Raw genomic sequence first — 19656 nt, forward strand, 5'->3', positions numbered from 1 at the left:
TCCACGCCGGAACAAACAACATAGGCAAGAGAAAAGAGGACCTGTTCAGAGATTATCAGGAGCTAGGAACCAAATTAAAGAACATGTCCTCAAGGGTTATAATCTCCGGATTACTGCCTGAGCCACGTGCTAATTGGCACAAGGACATGAGAATAAGGGAAGTAAACATGTGATTAAAAGAATGGTGTGGGAAAGAGGGGTTCCTTTTCATGGGGCACTGGCATCAGTATTGGAACAGGAGGGATCTGTACCGTTGAGATGGTCTCCACCTGAATCGAGCTGGGACCAATGTTCTAGCAAAAAGGGTAAATAAGCTGGTCAACAGGACTTTAAACTAGAAAGTTGGGGGGGGGGGGGGGGGGGGGGTGGAGAAACTTGCCCCAGTGGGAAACAAAGCAGCAGGTTAACATCTGTAGTGGTGGATTCAATTAGGTGGAAAAATATGAAAGAAATGACAGGAAAGGAGAACACAGGAGAGGTTATTAAAGTCTCCAGCACAGACGCAAACAGGACAGAGTGTTTGGAAAGGGCTAGCAATCAAACACTGGCAAAACGAATGACAATGAGAAGATGGAGGGTTAATACAGGACTGAAGGTGTTATATCTGAATGCACGCAGTATAAGGAATAAGGTAAATGAGCTTGTGGCGCAGAACAAAATTGGCAGGTATGACGTGGTGGACATCATGAGACATGGCTGCAAGGGGTTCAGGAGTGGGAACTGAATATCCAAGGATATACATCCTATCGAAAAGATAGGCAGGTGGGCTGATGGGGTGGGGTTGCCTTATTAGTAAGAAATGAAATTAAATCAACAGGAAGAAGCGAAGTAGGGTCAGATGGTGTAGAATCTGTATGGGTAGAATTGAGGAACCGCAAAGGTAAAAACCATAGTTGGAGTTGTATACAGGCCTCCAAACAGTAGTCAGGAGCTGGGGCGCAAGATACACCAGGAGATAGAAAAGGAGTGTAAGAAAGGCAAAGCCACAGTGATCATGGGGGATTTCAATATGCAGGTGGACTGGGAAAATCATGTTGGTAGTGGATTGCAAGAAAAGGAACTTGTGAAATGTCTGCCAGATGACTTTTTGGAGCAGCTCGTGGTGGAGCCCACAAGGGAACAGCCAATACTGGATTTAGTGTTGTGCAATGAGTCAGACTTGATAAGGGAGCTTAAGGTGAAGGAACTTTTAAGAGGCAGTTATCATAAGATGAAAGAATTTACTCTGCAATTTGAGAGGGAGAAGATAGAATCAGAGGTAACAGTATTGCAGCTGAATAAAGGTGACGACAGAGGTATGAGGGAAGAGCTGGGCAGAATTGACTGGAAGAGGAACCTAGCAGGAAAGACAGTGGAACAGCAATGGCAGGAGTTTCTGGGAGTAATTCAGGAGACACAGCAAAAATTCATCCCTAGGAAGAAGAAGCATGGTACAGGGAGGATGAGGCAACCACGGCTGACTAAGGAAGTCAGGGATAGCATAAAAGCAAAAGAGAAAGCATATAATGTGGTGAAGGGCAGTGGGAAACCAGAGGACTGGGAAGCTTACAAAGACCAACAGAGGGCAACAGCAAAAGAAATAAGGAGAGAGAAGATTAAATATGAGGGTAAGCTAGCTAATAATATAAATGAAGACTGTAAGAGTTTCTTTAGATATATAAAGGGCAAAAGAGAGGCAGAAGTGGACATTGGACCACTGGAAAATGACGGTAGAGAGATAGTAGTGGGGAGAAGGAAATGGCTGAGGAACTGAGTAACTACTTCGCATCAGTCTTCACAGTGGAAAACACGAGTAATGTCCCAAAAGTTCAAGAGAGTCGGGGGAGTAGAGCTGAGTATGGTGGCCATCACCAAGGAAAAGGTGCTAGTAAAACTGATTGGCCTGAAGGTGGATAAATCACCTGGACCAGATGGACTACACCCCAGAGTTCTAAAGGAGATAGCTGAAGAGATAGTGGAAGCTTTAGTGGTGATCTTTCAGGAATCGCTAGAGTCAGGGAGGGTCCCAGAGGACTGGAAAATAGATAACGTGACACCCTGCTTAAAAAGGGAGTAAGGCAAAAGATGGAAAATTACAGGCCGATTAGCCTAACCTCAGTTGTGGGTAAGATTTTGGAGTCCATTGTAAAGGATGAGATTTCTGAATATTTGGAAGTGTATAGTAAAATAGAGCAAAGTCAGCAGGTTTCATCAAGGGGAGGTCATGCCTGACAAATCTGCTAGAATTCCTTGAGGAAGTAATGAGCAGGGTAGACCAAGGAGAGCCAATGAATGTTATCTACCTGGACTTCAAGAAGGCCTTTGACAAGGTGCCACACAGGAGGCTGCTGAGTAAGATAAGGGCCCATGGTGTTAGAGGCAAGGTCCTAGCATGGATAAAAGATTGGCTGTCTGGCAGAAAGCAGAGAGTGGGGATAAAGGGGTCTTTCTCAGGGTGGCAGTGGGTGACAAGTGGTGTTCTGCAAAGGTCGGTCCTGGGACCGCAACGTTTCACTTTGTACATTAATGATCTAGATGAAGGAACTGTGGGCATTCTGACTAAGTTTGCAGACGAAACAAAGATAAGAAGAGGGACAGGTAGTATTGAGGAGGTGGGAAGGCTGCAGAAGGATTTGGACAGGTTAGGGGTGTGGGCAAAGAGATGACAGACGGAGTACAACATGGGAAAGTGTGAGGTCATGCACTTTGGTAAGAAGAATAAAAGCATGGACTATTTTCTAAATGGGGAGAAAATTCAGAAGTCTGAAGTGCAAAGAGACTTGGGAATTCTAGTCCAGGATTCTCTCAAGGTAAACTTGCAGGTTGAGTCAGTGGTTAGGAAGGCAAATGTAATGTTGGCATTTATTTTGAGAGAACTTGAATATAAAAGCAGGGATGTACTCCTGAGGCTTTATAGGGCTCTAGTCAGGCCACATTTGGAGTATTGTGCGCAGTTTTGGGCCCCATATCTCAGGAAGGATGTACTGGCCCTGGCGCGGGTTCAGAGGAGGTTCACGAGAATGGTCCCAGGAATGAAAAGCTTAACATATGAGGAACATTTGAGGATTCTGGGAGTATACTCATTGGAGTTTAGAAAGATGAGGGGGGATCTGATTGAAACTTACAGAATACTGAATGGCCTGAACAGAGTGGATGTTGGGAAGATGTTTTCATTTGTAGGAGAGACTAGGACCCGAGGGCACATCCTTAGAGTAAAGCGAAGACCTATTAGAACAGAGATAAGGAGAAACTTCTTCAGCCAGAGAGTGGTGAATCAATGGAATTCACTGCTGCAGAAGGCTGTGGAGGCCAGGTCATTGAATACATTTAAGACTGTGATAGATAGGTTCTTGATTATCAAGGGGATCAAGGGTTACGGGGAGAAAGCGGGAGAATGGGTTTGAGGAACTTATTAGCCATGATTGAATGGTGGAGCAGACACAATGGGCCGAATGGCCTAATTTCTGCTCCTATGTCTTATGCCCTTATGGTCTTATGGTGTTGGCAGAAGGGTGTTTTTCAGGCTGGAGGTCCGTGACTAGTGGTGTTCCACAGGGATCCATACTGGGACCTCTGTTGTTTGTGATATATATAAATGACTTAGATGAAAATATAGATGGGTGGGTAAGTAAGTTTGCAGATGGTACAAAGATTGGTGGAGTTGTGGATAATGTAGAAGGTTGTCAAAGGATACAGCGGGATATAGATCAGTTGCAGATACGCATGGAGAAATGGCAGATGGAGTTTAATCCTAGCAGGTTTGAGGTACTGCACTTTGGAAAATCAAATGTTAAGGAAAAGTATACACTTAATGGCAGGATTCTGAATAGCATTGATGTACAGAAGGATCTTGGGGTTCAAATCTATAGTTCCCTGAAAGTTGCCACATAAGTAGATAGTTTGATTAGGAAGGCATTTGGCATGCTTGCCTTTTTTGGTTGGGGAATTGAGTACAAGAGCCAGGATGTCATATGGCAACTTTATAAGACTTTAGTTAGGCCACATTTAGAGTATTACGTTCAATTCTGGTTGCCACATTACTGGAAGGATGTGGAGGCTTTGGAGAGGGTGCAGAAAAGGTTTACCAGTATGGTGCCTGGATTAGAGGGTATGGGCTATAAGGAGAGACTGGAAAAATTTGATTTGTTTTCTCTTGATAGGCTGAGGGGAGACTTGTTAGACATGTATAAAATGATGAGAAACATAGTTAGGGTTGACGGTAAACATCTTTTTTACCAGAGTTGAAATGTTCAGTGTTAGGGGGCATGCATTTAAGGTTAGAAGGGAAATGTTCAAAAGAGATGTGAAGGATAAGTTTTTTTTTACAGAGAGTGGTAGGAGTCTGGAACGCACTGGCAGGGGTTGGTGGTGGAGGCAGATACGATAGGGGCATTTAAAGTACTTTTAGATAAGCGCACAAATATGCGAGGAATAGAGGCATAAGGGATTAGTTTTGTTTGGTGTCATGTTCGGCACAACATGGTGGGTCAAAGGGCCTGTTCCAAACATAATCTTAGAATAAGTGGTTGTGCATTTAAGGCAGAGATGAAGAGAAATTTCTTGAATTGTGAATCTGTGAAATTCGTTACTGCAGAAGGCTTTTGAGAATTGGTCATAAAGTATATTCAAGACTGAGATTGACAGATTTTTAACTAGTCAGGGAATCAAGGGTGTTGGAGAAAAGACAGAAAATTGGAGTTGAGGATTATTAAATCGGCCATGATCTCATTGAATGACAGAGCAGACTCGATGGGCTGAATGGCCTATTCTTGCTCCTATGTCTTACAAGAATGGGGGAAAGGAGGGGTTTTGGGGAGGGGTTCCTTGGCATGGGAATGGGAGAAGGAACTGGGAGCACTCATTCATATCCTGACTAACTCTCTCCCCAATGAACTGTATGGTTTCTTCCATTTGAAGATTCACTTTTAAACATTTGTTGTTTTTAGGCATGTATATTTCAAGAATTTCGAATTGAGGAGGACTCTGTGATTTTTGTAATAAATCTAACAGTTCTCCTTGACTGTCTCACAATATTTAGTGCAAGTTCCTTGCCAGGTAAATGTATTTTGATAATTTCAGACTTGAACCCATTAAAATACAGACACTTTTAAAAGTAAAATGACTGAACATTTAACTGGAGCTATCACTCACTTCCTTTCTTTGTAGGAGTGACCACAGCCCTGAGGGTGTGTTATTGTGGATACATTGACACTGTTTCTGGAGGAGAGTGGTGTGGTAACTGTCTGTAAGATTCAGACTCAGGAACCAGAGGAAACTCTTGACTTTGACTTCTGTAGCACAAATGTTGTAAATAAAATAATTCTGCAATCAGAGAGCCTTCGGGAGGCTTTTGCCAAGCTTGATATGAGCAGTGAGGTGCTACAGAACACAATGTCTTCAGAAAAACCCAATTTCAGGTACTGAGTTAACTTCAAACTCAAATAGGCCTTAACAAAGGAACATCATAATCTGTTTCTGACATTCTTCAACATTCTAACTTTTACATTTTGCTCAGGAGGAAGCTTTTCAGCCCCCACTACAAGAAGTAGAAGTAGGAGTAGGCTGTTCAGCCCCTCAAGACTGCTCTGCCATTCCTTAGGATCATGGCTAATTCAGCATTCCTCATATCTACCTTCCTGCCATTTCTCCATAACCCTTGATTCCCTGACCTATCTCAGCCTTAAATATGTACAAGGACCTACTCCCACAGCTCTCCATGGCAATGAGTTCCAAAGACTATCAACCCTCTGAGAGAAGAACTTCCTCCTCACCTCAGTTTTAAATTAGTGCCCCTTTATTCTGAGACTATATGGTCTGGTCTTCGACTCTCCCAAGAGGGGAAACATCTTCTCAGCATTAACCCTGTCAAGGCTCTTAAGAATCCTTTATTTTCAATGAGATCTCCTCTCATTCTTCTAAACTCCAGTGAGAAAAGTACCAACCTATTCTTATATGAGCCTTTGCTCATAAGACAATCCCTCCATAGCAGGGATCATCCTAGTAAACCTCCTCTGAACTACCTTCAGTGTAACAATATCCTTCCTTAAATAAAGGGAACAAAACTGCTCATAATACTCCAGATTTTTGTTTTAGTTCATTCATGATACTGTCATGGCATCAGTGGCTAGGCCAGCATTTATTTCCCAGCCCTAATTGTCCAGACAGCAGTTCGGAGTCAACCATATTGATGATCCAAATGTGGTATCACCAACACATTATACAATTGCAGAAAGACTTCCCAGCTCTAATGCAAAAACATAAATTGCTGGAAAAACTCAACAGGTCTGGCAACATCTGTGGAGAGAAAGCTGAGTTAATGTTTCGGGTCCAGTGACCTTTCTTAGAATGTTTTTTGACCCCTAATTCTCTGCATGTTCATGTGTTCGTCTAAATGCCTCTTAAACTTTGCTAGCACGTATAGAGAGCTGGTCAGACCACAGGCTAAAAAGGCAGAAAGGGAATGGGTGACCACCAGGCAGAGTAAGAGAACTAGTCAGGCCATGCAAGAATCCTTTGTGGCCACTCTTGAGAAACAGATATATCGCTTTGGATACAGTTGGTTAGTTGAAAATTTGGAAATGGCCCCACAGGAGCAAACAGTAATGGCCAAATTCATGGGGACAGTAAAAATGTAATTGTTATAGAGGATTCAATTATAAGCGAAATAGATAGGCAGTGACCAGAAATTGACCAGACAACTTCTGACATAGATGTTGTCTACATGGATTTTAGCAAGGCTTTTGACAAGGTACCGCATGGTGGGTTGTCGAGCCAGGTTAGATCTCATGGGATCCAGGAAGAGCTAGCCGATGGATACAAAATTGGCTTCAAGGTAGAAGATAGAGGGTGGTGGTAGACGGTTATTTTTCAAACTGGAGGCCTGTGACCAGCGGTGTGCCAAAGGTTTCAGTGCTGGGTCCTCTGTTGTATGTCATTTATATAAATGATTTGGAAAAGAATTTAGAAGGTATGGTTAGTAAGTTTGTGGATAACACCAAAGTTGGTGGTATAGTGGACAGTGAAGAAGGTTATCTGAGAATACAGCGAGATCTTGATTAACTGGACCATAGACGTCAGGCTCACCGGTTTATAGTTTCCTGGATTATCCCTGCTTCCTTTCTTATTCTCCAGTCCTCCGGAACCTCGCCCATGATCAAAGAGGATGTGAAGATATCTGCTAATGCCCCAGCTATTTTTTCCCTTGCCTCTCTCAGTAACCTAGGATAGACCCCATCTGGCCCTGGGGATTTGTCTACCTTAATGAAATTTAGGATACTCAAAATTTCCTCCTTCAATGTATTGACATTCTCTAGAGTATTCACACTCTCATCCCTGACCTCAACATCAGTCATGTCCTTCTCCTTGGTGAGTACTGATACAAAATACTCATTAAGGATCTCCCCCACTTCCTGAGGCTCCATGCATAACTTCCCTCCTTTGTCCTTGAGGGCACCGACTCTTTTCCTTGCTACCCTCTTTCTTCTAATATATGCATAAAAAGCCTTGGGATTCTTCTTGACCCTGTTTGTTAAAGACATATCAAGGCCCATTTTAGCCTCCTGTAGACAAGGAATTCCGCGGGTGTATGTGGAATGATTTTCTGGACCAATATGTTGAGAACCAACTAGAGAACAGGCTATCCTATACTGGGCATTGTGTAATGAGAGGGTAATAATTGGTAATGTAGTTGGGAGAAGCACCTTGGGAATAGTGACGATAATATGATAGAATTCCCCATCGAGGTAGAGAATGAGGTAGTTGATTCTGAGACAAGGATCCTGAATCTTAATAATGGAAGCTACAACGGTATGAGGTGGGAGTTGACAACGATGGTTTGGGAAATGTTACTGAAAAGAGTGATGGTGGATAGGCAATGCCAAACATTCAAAGAGCAAATGGGTGATATGCATAAATTGTTTATTCCTGTTTTGTGCAAGAGTGCAAAGAGAACATTGGGCAGACCATGGCCTACAATGGAAGTTAGAGAGTATTAGATACAAAAATGAGTCGTACAAATTGGCAAGAAAAAACAATAGATCTGAGGATTGGGAACAGTTTAGAAGTCAGCAAAGGAAGATCAAGGGATTGATTAAGAAGGGAAAAATAGCATTTGTGAGTAAGCTTGCGGGGAACATAAGAACTGATTGTAAAAATTTCTATACCTATGTAAAGAGAAGAAGATTGGTGAAAACTAATGTAGGTCCCTTACTGATAGAAATGCGGAAATTTATAATGTGGAACAAAGAAATGGCTGACGAACTAAATTCATATTTTGCTTCTATCTAATTAGACACAGTCGGTGTGGATTTACAAAAACGAAATCCTGCTTGACAAATTTAGTGGAATTTTTCAAGAAAGCAACTAATGGAGTTGATCAGGATTTATGGATGTGCTTTATTGGACTTTCAGAAGGCTTTCAATAAATTTCCATATAAAAGATTAACATGTAAGATAAAAGTTTATGGAATTAGGGTTGTGTATTGAAATGCATAGAACATTGGTTACCGGACAGGAAACAAAGAGTAGGAATAATTTTTTTTTTGAATAGTAGGCAGTGAGAATTGGGGAATTGCAAGGATTGGTACTCGGACCCTAGTTAATCACAATGTATGTTAATAATTTAGATGAGAGAAGTAAATGTAATATCCCAAATTTGCAGTTGACATAAAGTTGGTTGGGAGGTTGATCTGTGAGGAGGATACAGAGATGTTGCAGTGTGATTTGGAAGGCTGAGTGAGTGCGCAAATGCATGACAGATGAAGTATAATGTGAATGGAAGGTTATCCACCTTGGCAGCAAAAATAGTAAACAGATTATTATTTAACTGTAAATTGAGAGAGGGATATTTAATCAGTCACGTGTCCTTGTCCACCAGTTGCTAAAAGTAAATGTGCAGGTGCAGCTGGCAGTAAGCAAACTTAGCCTTCATAGTGAGAGGATTCAAATACAGGAACAAGAATGTCTTGCTGCAATTATGAGGGGCATTGGAATATTGTATGCAGTATTGGTTTGCTTATCTGAAGAAGGATGTACTTGCTATAGAGAGACTGCAGCAAACATTTACCAATTTTGATTCCTGAGATGACAGGACTGATGTACGAGGACAGATTGAGTTGGTTAGGATTGTATTCACTGGAGTTTAGAAAAGTAAGGGGAGATTTCATAGAAACCTGTAAAGTTCTAACAGAACTATGCAGGTTAAATACAGGAAGGATGTTTCTGATAGTGGGGGAGTGCAGAAACAGGGGTAATAGTTTAATGATAAGGGGTAAACCTTTTAAGGACTGAGATAGAACATAGAACATAGAACATAGAATAGTACAGCACAGTACAGGCCCTTCGGCCCACGATGTTGTGCCGACCTATTATCCTACTAAGATCAATCTACCCTGCATACCCTACATTTTACTATCCTCCATGTGTCCATCCAAGAGTCGCTTAAAAGTCTCTAAAGTATCTGACTCCACTACCACTGCCGGCAGCGCATTCCACACAACAACCACTCTCTGTGTGAAGAAACTACCTCTGACATCTCCCCTATATCTTCCTCCAATCACCTGAAAATTATGCCACCTCATAACAGTCATTTCCGCCCTGGGAAAAAGTCTCTGGCTATCCACTCTATCTACGCCTCTCATCATCTTGTAAACCTCTATCAAGTCACCTCTCATCCTTCTTCACTCCAACGAAAAAAGCCCTAGCTCCCTCAACCTTACCTCATAAGACCTACCCTCCAGTACCTAGTAAATCTCCTCTACACCCTCTCTAAAGCTTCCACATCTTTCCTATAATGAGATGACCAGAACTGAACACAATATTCCAAGTGTGGTCTAACCAGAGTTTTATAGAGCTGCAGCATAACCTCACAGCTCTTAAACTCAATTCCCCTGCCAATGAAAGTCAACACACCACACACCTTCTTTACAACCCTATCAACTCGTGTAGCAACTTTGAGGGATCTATGGACGTGGACCCCAAGATCCCTCTGTTCCTCCACACTGCCGAAAATCCTGCCATTAACCCTGTATTCTGCATTCAAATACGACCTTCCAAAATGAATCACATCACACTTTTCTGGGTTGAATTCCATCTGCCACTTCTTAGTCCAGCTCTGCATCCTATCAATGTCCCGTTGCAACCTACAACAGCCCTCCACGCTGTACACAACTCTACCAACCTTCATGTCATCGGCAAACTGACTAACCCACCCTTCCACTTCCTCACCCAAGTCATTTATAAAGATCACAAAGAGCAGAGGTCCCAGAACAGATCCCAGCAGAACACCACTTGTCACCGAGCTCCAGGCTGAATACTTTCCATCTACTACCACCCTCTGTCTTCTATTGGGCAGTAGTTTTGTATCCAGACAGCCAAATTTCCCTGAATCCCATGCTTCCTTACTTTCTGAATGAGCCTACCATAGGGAATCTTATCAAATGCCTTGCTAACATCCATATACACCACATCCACTGCTCTACCTTCATTGATGTGTTTTGTCACATCCTCAAAGAATTCAGAAAGGCTTGAGAGGCATGACCTGAGATGAGGAAGAATTGCTTCATTTAGAGGGGTTAGCCCGTGGAATTCGTTACCATAGAAAGTGGTTGAAGCCAAACGTTATATTTTCAAGGAGGTAGATATAACTTTTGCGGTAAAGAGATCAAGAGATATTTGGGGAGAGGACAGGATTAGGGTGTTGAGTTTGATGATCCACCATAATCGTATTGAATGACAGAGCAGGCTTGAGGGGTCGAATGGCCTATTCCTGTTCCTATCTTCTATTCTTCTATGCTGTTCATAAAGGGGTGTAAAAAATAAGTCCAGCAGCCAGAGGCTAGTCAGCTTGACTTCAGTGGTTAGGAAATGTTTATAAACATTCAGTATAATTGTAATAGAAGCACAGAACAGGACAAAGCCATTCAACCCATTGTGTCTATGCTGGTCCTTCTATAGAATAGTTCAAGCACTGATACTTCCCTGTCCCCTGCTCACATTTCTGCACAACTCTTCTCTTCAAATATGAAGGAGGCCACTTTGCTCATCCTGTCTGAACCATCTGAAACACCAACCACACAGATTAACCATTTTTTTCAGCATTTGGGCCAAAGGGAAATGATGGTCTAGTGGTATTATCACTAGAGTATTAATGCAGATAAAGAGCAAAGAGCAGTGCAGCACAAGAACATGCCCTTTGGCCCACCAAGTCTGCGTGAAACCTTTCTCAACTAAAATGGTGGAATTTGAATTCAATAAAAACAAACCTGGGATTAAGAGTCTAATGATGATCATTAAACCGTTGCACATTGCAGAAAAACCCATCTGGTTCATTCATGTCCTCAAGGGAAAGAAATCTGCCACTCTTGCCCCCAGTTTGGCAAATATGTGACTCCAGACCCACAGCAATGTCATTGTAACTCACCTGCCCCGGGCAATTAGTGATGTGCAATAAATATTGGCCTGGCTGAGATGTCCATGTCCTGCGAATGAAGAAGAAAATCACTTGGAGGTTATGGACCTTCAGCTGCATATCCAGACGCATTTTAATTGAGTTGAGGGTTTCTGCCTCTATCACCCTTTCAGGTAGTGAGTTCCGGATCCTGATTACCTTCTAGATGAAAACCTTTTTCCTCATCTTCTCTGTAATGCTTCTAATAACTACTTTAATCAATCCTGCCAGTTAGTGATGCCTCTGCCAAGGTAAAAAGGTGTTTAAGGTAAACAGTATCTAGACTCCTCAAAAACTCAATCAAATCTTCCCTCAGCTTTGTCTGTCACGAGGACAGTCTAAATAGGGACAGTAAGCATAGCATTGTGCGGTACAGATCATGTCTTACTAACTTGATTGAATTATTCGAGAAGGCAACAAAGGTGATCGATGAGGGTAGAGCAGTGGATGTTGTCTACATGGATTTTAGGAAGGCTTTTGACAAGGTCCCTAATGGTAGGCTCATCCAGAAGATCAAGATGCAGGGGATCCATGGTGACTTGGCTGCACAGATTCTGAATTGGTCTGCCCATAGAAGGCAGAGGGTAGCAGTGGAAGGTTGTTATTCAGGCTGGAAGTCTGTGACTAATGGTGTTCCACAGGGATCCATACTGAGACCTCTGTTGTTTGTGATATTTGTAAATGACTTGGATGAAAATATAGATGGGTAGGATAGTAAGTTTGCAGATGGTATAAAGATTGGTGGAGTGTGGATAATGTAGAAGTTTGTCAAAGAACACAGTGGGATATAGATCAGTTGCAGATGTGGGTGGAGAAAAGGCAAATGGAGTTTAATACGAGCAAGTTTGAGGTGCTGCATTTTGGGAGATCAAATGTTAAGGAAAAGTGTACAGTTAATGGCAGGACTCTGAACAGCATTGATATACAGAGGGATCTTGGGGCTCAAGCCCATAGCTCCCTGAAAGTGGCCACACAAGTAGCTACGATGGTGAAGAAGGCGTATGGCATGCTTGCCTTTATTGATTGGGGAATTGAGTACGAGAGCCAGCATGTCATGTTGCAACTTTATAAAACTTTGGTTAGCCACATTTAGAGTATTACGTTCAATTCTGGTTGCCACATTACAGGAAGGATGTGGAGGCTTTGGAGATGGTGCAGAAGAGGTTTACCAGAATGCTGCCTGGATTAGAGGGTATGAGCTATCAGGAGGGGCTAGAAAAACTCAGGTCATTTTCTCCTGAGCGGCAGAGGCTGAGGGCAGACTTGATAGAAGCCTATAAAATTATGAGGTGCATAGATAGGGTTGATGGTCAGAATCTTTTTCCCAGAGTTAAAATGTCTAAAACTAGGCAACATGCATTTAATGTGAGAGGGGGAAAGTTCAAAGGAGATGTGAGGGGCAAGATTTTTACATAGAGAGTAGTAGGAACGTAGAATGCCCTACCAGAGGTGGTAGTGGAGGTAGATATGATAGGGGCATTTAAGAGACTTTTAGATAAGCAGGCGAATAAACAAGGAATGGAGAGATGTGAACCAAGGGCAGGCAGAAGGGATTAGTTTAATTTGGCATCATGTTGGGCACGACATCATGGGCCGAAGGTCCGTTCCTAGGCTGTACTGTCCTGTGTTCTTTATGCTCTAAGGATAGCAACCCCAGCCTAACCAATCTTGCCTTATCGCTGCATTTTCCAATCATGACAACATTCTTGTAAATCTCTTCTGTCGCTTCTGTAGTGCAAATGACATGCTTTCTGCAAAGACATAACTAGAACTGGTCACAATATTCAAATTGTGGCCTATCTAGTTTTTATAGCTCCATCTAACCTTTTTGTATTCTATTCCTTGGCTAATAAAGAAAAGCCTTATCACCTTGCTACTTTCAGGGATCTATGGACATGTGTATCAAGGTTCCTCATTTCTTCTATCACCCTATGTCTTGCCATTTATTGTGTATTACTTTACCTTGTTTGACATCACCAAATGTATCTCTTTCCAATTCTCTGGATTGCACTCATTTGCTGCTTTTCTGCCACTAGATTAGTCCATCGAAACCTTCTTCCAGCCTGTAGCATCTTTCCTTGATACCAACAACATTGCCAGCTTCACTTCTGAAGACGGGTTACATTGGACTGGAAACATTAATTCTGTTCCTGCCTCCACAGATGTTACCAGACTTGCTTAGTTTTATCCAGCATTTAGTATTTTTATTTCAAAATTCCAGCGTCTGAAGAATTTTGCTTTTATTGCAGACAATTTGTGTGTTGTGTGCAGTTCTTTTAAATGATTGTGGGATGGGGTGTAGCGAGCTAGTCCAGTATTTACTACCTGGTCCTGTTTTTTGAACTGCTGCAGTCTTTTGGGTATAAGTATACCTACAGTCCTGTCTGGGAGTTCTATGATTTTGACCCAGAGAAACTGAACGATGGGTGATATATTTCCAAGTCAGCATGGCAGGTAGCTTGGAGAGGAATTTGCTGGTGGTGGTATTCCTGCATATCTGCTTCCCTTATCTTTTAGATGGAGAGCTATAAGGGGGCATGAGAAAACCTTGACAGATAGGATCGAGGAAAACTCCAAGCCTTTTTACACATACGTGAGGAATAAGAGAGTGACCAGAGAAAGGGTAGGGCCGATCAAGGATTGTAAAGGGAATTTGTGCACGGAGCCTAAAGAGATAGGAGAGGTCCTTAGTGAATACTTTTCTTTGGTATTCACAACTCAGAGGGACCTAGTTGTAGAGGAGGACAGTGTGAAATAGGCTGGTCAGCTAGAGGAGGTCGATGTTAGTAAAGAAGATGTGCTAGGAATTTTGAGGAAGTTGAAGATAGATAAGTCCCCCGGTCCTGATGGGATTTATCCAAGGATTCTATGGGAAGCGAGGGAAGAGATCGCAGGGCCTTTGGCGATGATCTTTTTGTCCTCACTGTCCACGGGTATAGTGCCGGAAGATTGGAAAGAGGCAAACGTCATTCCCTTGTTCAAAAAAAGGGAATAGGGATAACCCCGGAAATTACAGGCCAGTTAGTCTTACATCAGTGGTGGGCAAATTATTGGAAAGGGCTCTGAGAGATAGGATTTATGATCACTTGGATAGGCACAGTTTGATTCGTGATTGTCAGCATGGATTTCTGAGGGGTAGATCATGCCTCACAAACCTTATTGAATTCTTTGAAGAGGTGACCAAACACGTGGATGAAAGTAGAGCAGTGGATGTGGTATACATGGATTTAAGTAAGGCGTTTGATAAGGTTCCCCAAGGTAGGCTCATGCAGAAGGTACAGAGGCATGGGATAGGGGGAAATGTGGCAGATTGGATTCAGAATTGGCTGACCCTTAGAAGACAAAGGGTGGTAGTGGATGGAAAATATTCAACATGGTGCTCAGTTATGAGTGGTGTACCACAAGGATCTGTTCTGGGTGCTCTTCTATCTGTGATTTTTGTAAATGATTCGGATGAAGGAGTGGAAGGGTGGATTAGCAAGTTCGCGGACGATACGAAGGTGGGTCGCATTGTGCACAGTGCAGAGGGTTGTTCTAGGTTACAAGGGACATTGATAGGATGCAGAGCTGTGCTGAGAAGTGGCAGATGGAGTTTAACCCTGAAAAGTGTGAGGTGATTCATTTTGGAAGGACAAACTTGAAAGCAGAATACAGGGTTAACGGAAAGATTCTTGGCAGTGTGGAGGAGCAGAGGGATCTTGGGGTTCATGTTCACAGTTCCCTGAAAGCTGCCACCCAGGTGGATAGAGTTGTTAAGAAGGTGTATGGTGTGTTAGCTTTCATTAGTAGAGGGATTGAGTTCAAGAGCCATGAAGTTATGCTCCAGCTATACAAAAGCCTGGTTCAGCCACATCTGGAGTATCGTGTCCAGTTCTGGTTGCCTCATTACAGGAAAGATGTGGAGGCGTTGGAAAAGGTGCAGAGGAGATTTACCAGAATGTTGCCTGGAATGGAGGGAAGATCTTGCAAGGAAAGGTTGAGAGAGCTAGGGCTTTTTTCTTTAGAACGACGAAGGATGAGAGGTGACTTGATAGAGGTGTACAAAATGATCAGAGGTATAGATAGAGTGGTCAGCCAGAGACTTTTTCCTAGGGTGGAGGTAGCTATTACGAGGGGGCATAGTTTTAAAGTGCGTGGAGGTAGATATAGGGGAGACGTCAGAGGTAGGTTCTTTTTTCAGAGAGTGGTTGGGGTGTGGAATGCATTGCCAAAGAGGGTAATGGAGTCGGCCTCATTAGGGGCATTTAAGCGGCTATTAGATAGGCACATGGATGATAGTATAAGGTAGGGGTGGAGGTTAGATAGACCTTAGGATTGGGGTAAAAGTTCGGCACAACATTGTGGGCCGAAGGACCTGTACTGTGCTGTACTGTTCTATGTTCTTTGTTCTATGGTAATGGCTGTGTGTTTGGAAGGTGCTGGCTAAGGAGCTTTAGTGAGTTACTCCATTGCATAGCGTGAACAGTATACACTGCTGTCATTGTGTCTCGGTGGTGTAGAGAATGGATGTTTGTGGATGTGGTGCGAACAAGTAGGCTGCTTTGTTCTGGATGGTGTCAAACTTTTTCAGTGTTATTGGAGTTGGACTCATCCAAGTAAATGGGAGTATTACATCACACTCCTCAATTGTATGTTGCATAGTGAACAGGCTTTGGGGGATCAAGAGGTGAGTTACCACAGAATTCCCAACCTCTGACTTGCCCTTGTAGCTATAACGTTTATCTGCCCAGTTCAGTTCAGTTTCTGGTCAATGGTGTTATGATCGCAACTGATGTTATTACTGGACAAACGTAGAATATAAAGTCAAAAGTTGCTTGAAAAGCCCAGCAGGTCTGACAGCATCTGTGAAAAAAAATCAGAGTTAACATTTCGGGTCCGGTGACCCTTCCTCAGAACAGAGCACTGCAAATTCTGACTTTGTCCACCCAGTCCAACACCGGCGCCTCCACATTAGATTCTACTTCACCAGATCTAATGTCCTTCTTCACAATTGCATTAGTTTCCTTTTTAATGAACAATGCTATACCACATTCGTTTCTTCTTTATCTGTCCTTTCTGAAAAGTGAAAAGCCCTGGATTTACAGTTCCCATTCCTGGTCACCCTGCAGTCATGTTTTTGTAATCCCGACTATATCGTACCCATTTAGATCTATTTGCATTTGAATTCAGATTAATTTATCCATTTTATTGTGAATGCTTTGTGCCTTAAGGCTTGTCTACTTAGCATTCTTAGTAATGTTTATCCTGCTTGATTCTAGACCTTAAGAAAGGCGATAGGCAGAGAATTTATTTCCCATTCTGTCTTATTGTTTTTAGGCCTTTATTTCTCTGTCGTCCATCTCTCTATATGGGCTGCCACCCCCCTGCCGTTTTAATTCAAACCCTCCCTCCTGTAGGACAGCAATTCTGGTCCTGTTCAGGGAGAAATGAGCAATATAATGTCAAGCAGAGATGGTGAGATGATCTCTTGTTGAAGGTTGTCATTGTTTGGCACTTGTGTGGCAATCACTCTCACCTCACTTCTTGAATTCAGCTCTTTTGCTTGTGTTTTGACCAGGGCTGTAAGGAGGTCCGGAGCTAAGTGGCCTTGGTAGAATCCAAACTAAGTGTTAGTAAGTAGGTTATTGCTAAGTAAGTGTTGCTTGCTAATGCTGTCAACAACACCTTCCGTCACTTTACAAAAGATCAAGGGTAGACTGATAGGACAATAATTGGCCATCTTGAATTTGTCTTGCTCACGAGATGCAAGACATACTTGGATAATGTTTTTAAAAAAACAATCATTCATGGGATGTGGGCATGACCGGCTAGGCCAGTATTTATTTCCCAAGCCTAATTGCCCAACGGGCCATTAAGAGCCAGTCACGTCGCTCTGAAACTGGAGTCACATGTAGACCAGATCAGGTAAAGATGATTTCCTTCTCTAAAGGACATCAATTTTCCATGTTGCTGATTTGATACCAGTATTGTGGCTGTATTAGAACAGCTTGGCTTGGAGTGCAGTAGGTTCTGGATTACAAGTCTTCAGTACCAATTCTGAAATTTTGTCAGGGTCCAGAGCCTTTGTATTATCAAGTGCTTCCAACTGTGTCGATATCATGTGGAGTGAATCAAATTGGCTCAAAACTGATACCTATGATACTGCGGACCACAGAAGAAGGCCAAAATGGATCACTCACTCAACATTTCTATCTGCAATGCTTTAGCCTTGTCTTTTGGGCTTTCCTTAATTGAGGGTGGGGATATTTGTGGAACCTGCTCCTCTTGTTAGTTTAATTTTCCATTTGTAACAGGATGTGGCAGGACTGCAGAGATTCTGTCTGATCTATGGGTTTAGGATTGTTCAGCTCTGTCTATTGCGTACACCTCTTTTCTGAGGAAGGGTCACTGGACCCGAAATGGTAATTCTATTTTGCCCTTCAGAGATGCTGCCAGACCTGCTGAGCTTTTCCAGCAACTTTGTTTTTGTTCCTGATTTACAGCATCCGCAGTTCTTTCGGTTTTTATTCTGTCTATTGCATGCTGCTTTTACCATTACTGAAATGTAATATACAGAGGTGCTGGTGTTGGACTGGGGTGGACAAAGTCAGAAGTCATACAACACCAGATTATAGTCCAACAGGTTTATTTGAAATTGCAAGCTTTCGGCGTGTTGCTTCTTCATCAGGTGAACTAAAGAAGGAACAGCACTCCAAAAGCTTGCAATTTCAAATAAACCTGTTGGATTATAAGCTGGTGTCGCGTGACTTCTGACTTTGTACAGAATTGGAGTCAGTACTCCAGAGCTTTATAAAACTGCATAATTTCTATTCCCTTGAAATATAAGCCAATGTTCCAATAGCCTTTTAAATTTTTTTTTTGTACTTGTCCATTAGCTTTTAGTGACTTCTGTTCATCGGCGCTTAAAGTTCTCTACTTCTCGACCAGATCAGTTTGTGACATTCTGCTCCCATTTAGTTCTCTAGTTTGGTGTCATCAGCAAACTTGGGTAGTATGATTTTCTGTTCCTTCATCTCAATTTAATATGTTGAAAACTGAGACCTCAGTGCATATTCCTGGGAATGACACTTGTCACACAGCTAACAGTATTCATTGTCTCCACTCTCTGTTTTCAAACTTCTAATTTATCTTTTCATATCATGGAAAACTGCCCTCCTGTGTCATTACCATTTGTTATCTTATGTTATCATTTTTTTTATTTCTTGTTCACAAACTGCTTTTAAGCACCATTTCTGTTTCAGGTTATCTACTTTTGGGAATGCAGGAAGCACACACTGTGATTATTCAAAAGACTCTGATATGATTGAGGCATTCCATTGCAACCAGACTCAATGTAATAGGTAGGGTGATGTATTGATTGCAGCCTCATTACTGCAGCTGCTTCCATTTTGTGTTATCCAAATTTAATTTTGTTCTCTCTTATCAGGTATAAAATCTCATTATTGAAGCCATCTATTAAGGCTTTGGCTCTGTCCTGTATAAAGTTTCGCTCCGTACAGATAACCGTGGATTTCTGTCCTTACAGTATATGATCCGGAATGAAGATGGACAGATCTGCTTTGTAGAATATTACTGTTGTCCTGATGAAGAAGTTGGGGAGTTTGAGTCATGATATTCAGCTGTTTATCTCTTTGTTTGTCAAAGAATATAGGAACAGGAGTAGGCCATTCAACCCCTCGAGTCTGCTTCACCTTTCAATGAGATCATGTGACCTATGGTCTGAGCTGTGGTCTAACTCCATATGTCTGCTTTGGGCCCATATCCCTTGATGCCTTCACTGAATAAAAGTATTTTTAATTTTAGATTTCAATGTAACAATGGAATTAATGTTGGCTGTTTGAGGAAGAGAGTTCCAAACTTGCAATATTCCTCGCATGTATAAGTGCTTTCTAACATCTCTCCTGAATGGCCTGGTTGTAATTTTTACAGTATGCCCCATGGTTCGAGAGTGTTCAACCAGTGGAAATACTTTAACTATCCTGCCTTAACCTGTTAATATCCTGAAAACATTGATTATAACACCCCTTAACCTTCTAAATTCTAGAGAAACCGGGCGTAATTTGTCTAATCTCTCCTCCATAATTTAACCCCTAAATCCAGGTATCATAATTATAAACCTGTGTTGAACTCCTTTTCAGGGCCAAAATATCCTTCCTAAGGTGTGATATTGAGATCTGCATTACATCTTCAAGACTAAATACCATTCCTCTTTGCAGAAGCTGCAGAGACTG

At 42.2% G+C, this 19656-nt stretch overlaps 1 pseudogene; it reads left to right on the plus strand.

Moving 5' to 3' along the window:
• The window catches only part of LOC109932584, a 36049-nt pseudogene extending 17012 nt beyond the window's left edge, over positions 1–19037 (plus strand).
• Positions 19038–19656: the final 619 nt, after the last annotated feature.

Source organism: Rhincodon typus, chromosome 15, assembly GCF_021869965.1.
Source record: "Rhincodon typus isolate 14 chromosome 15, sRhiTyp1.1, whole genome shotgun sequence".
NCBI lineage: Eukaryota > Metazoa > Chordata > Chondrichthyes > Orectolobiformes > Rhincodontidae > Rhincodon > Rhincodon typus.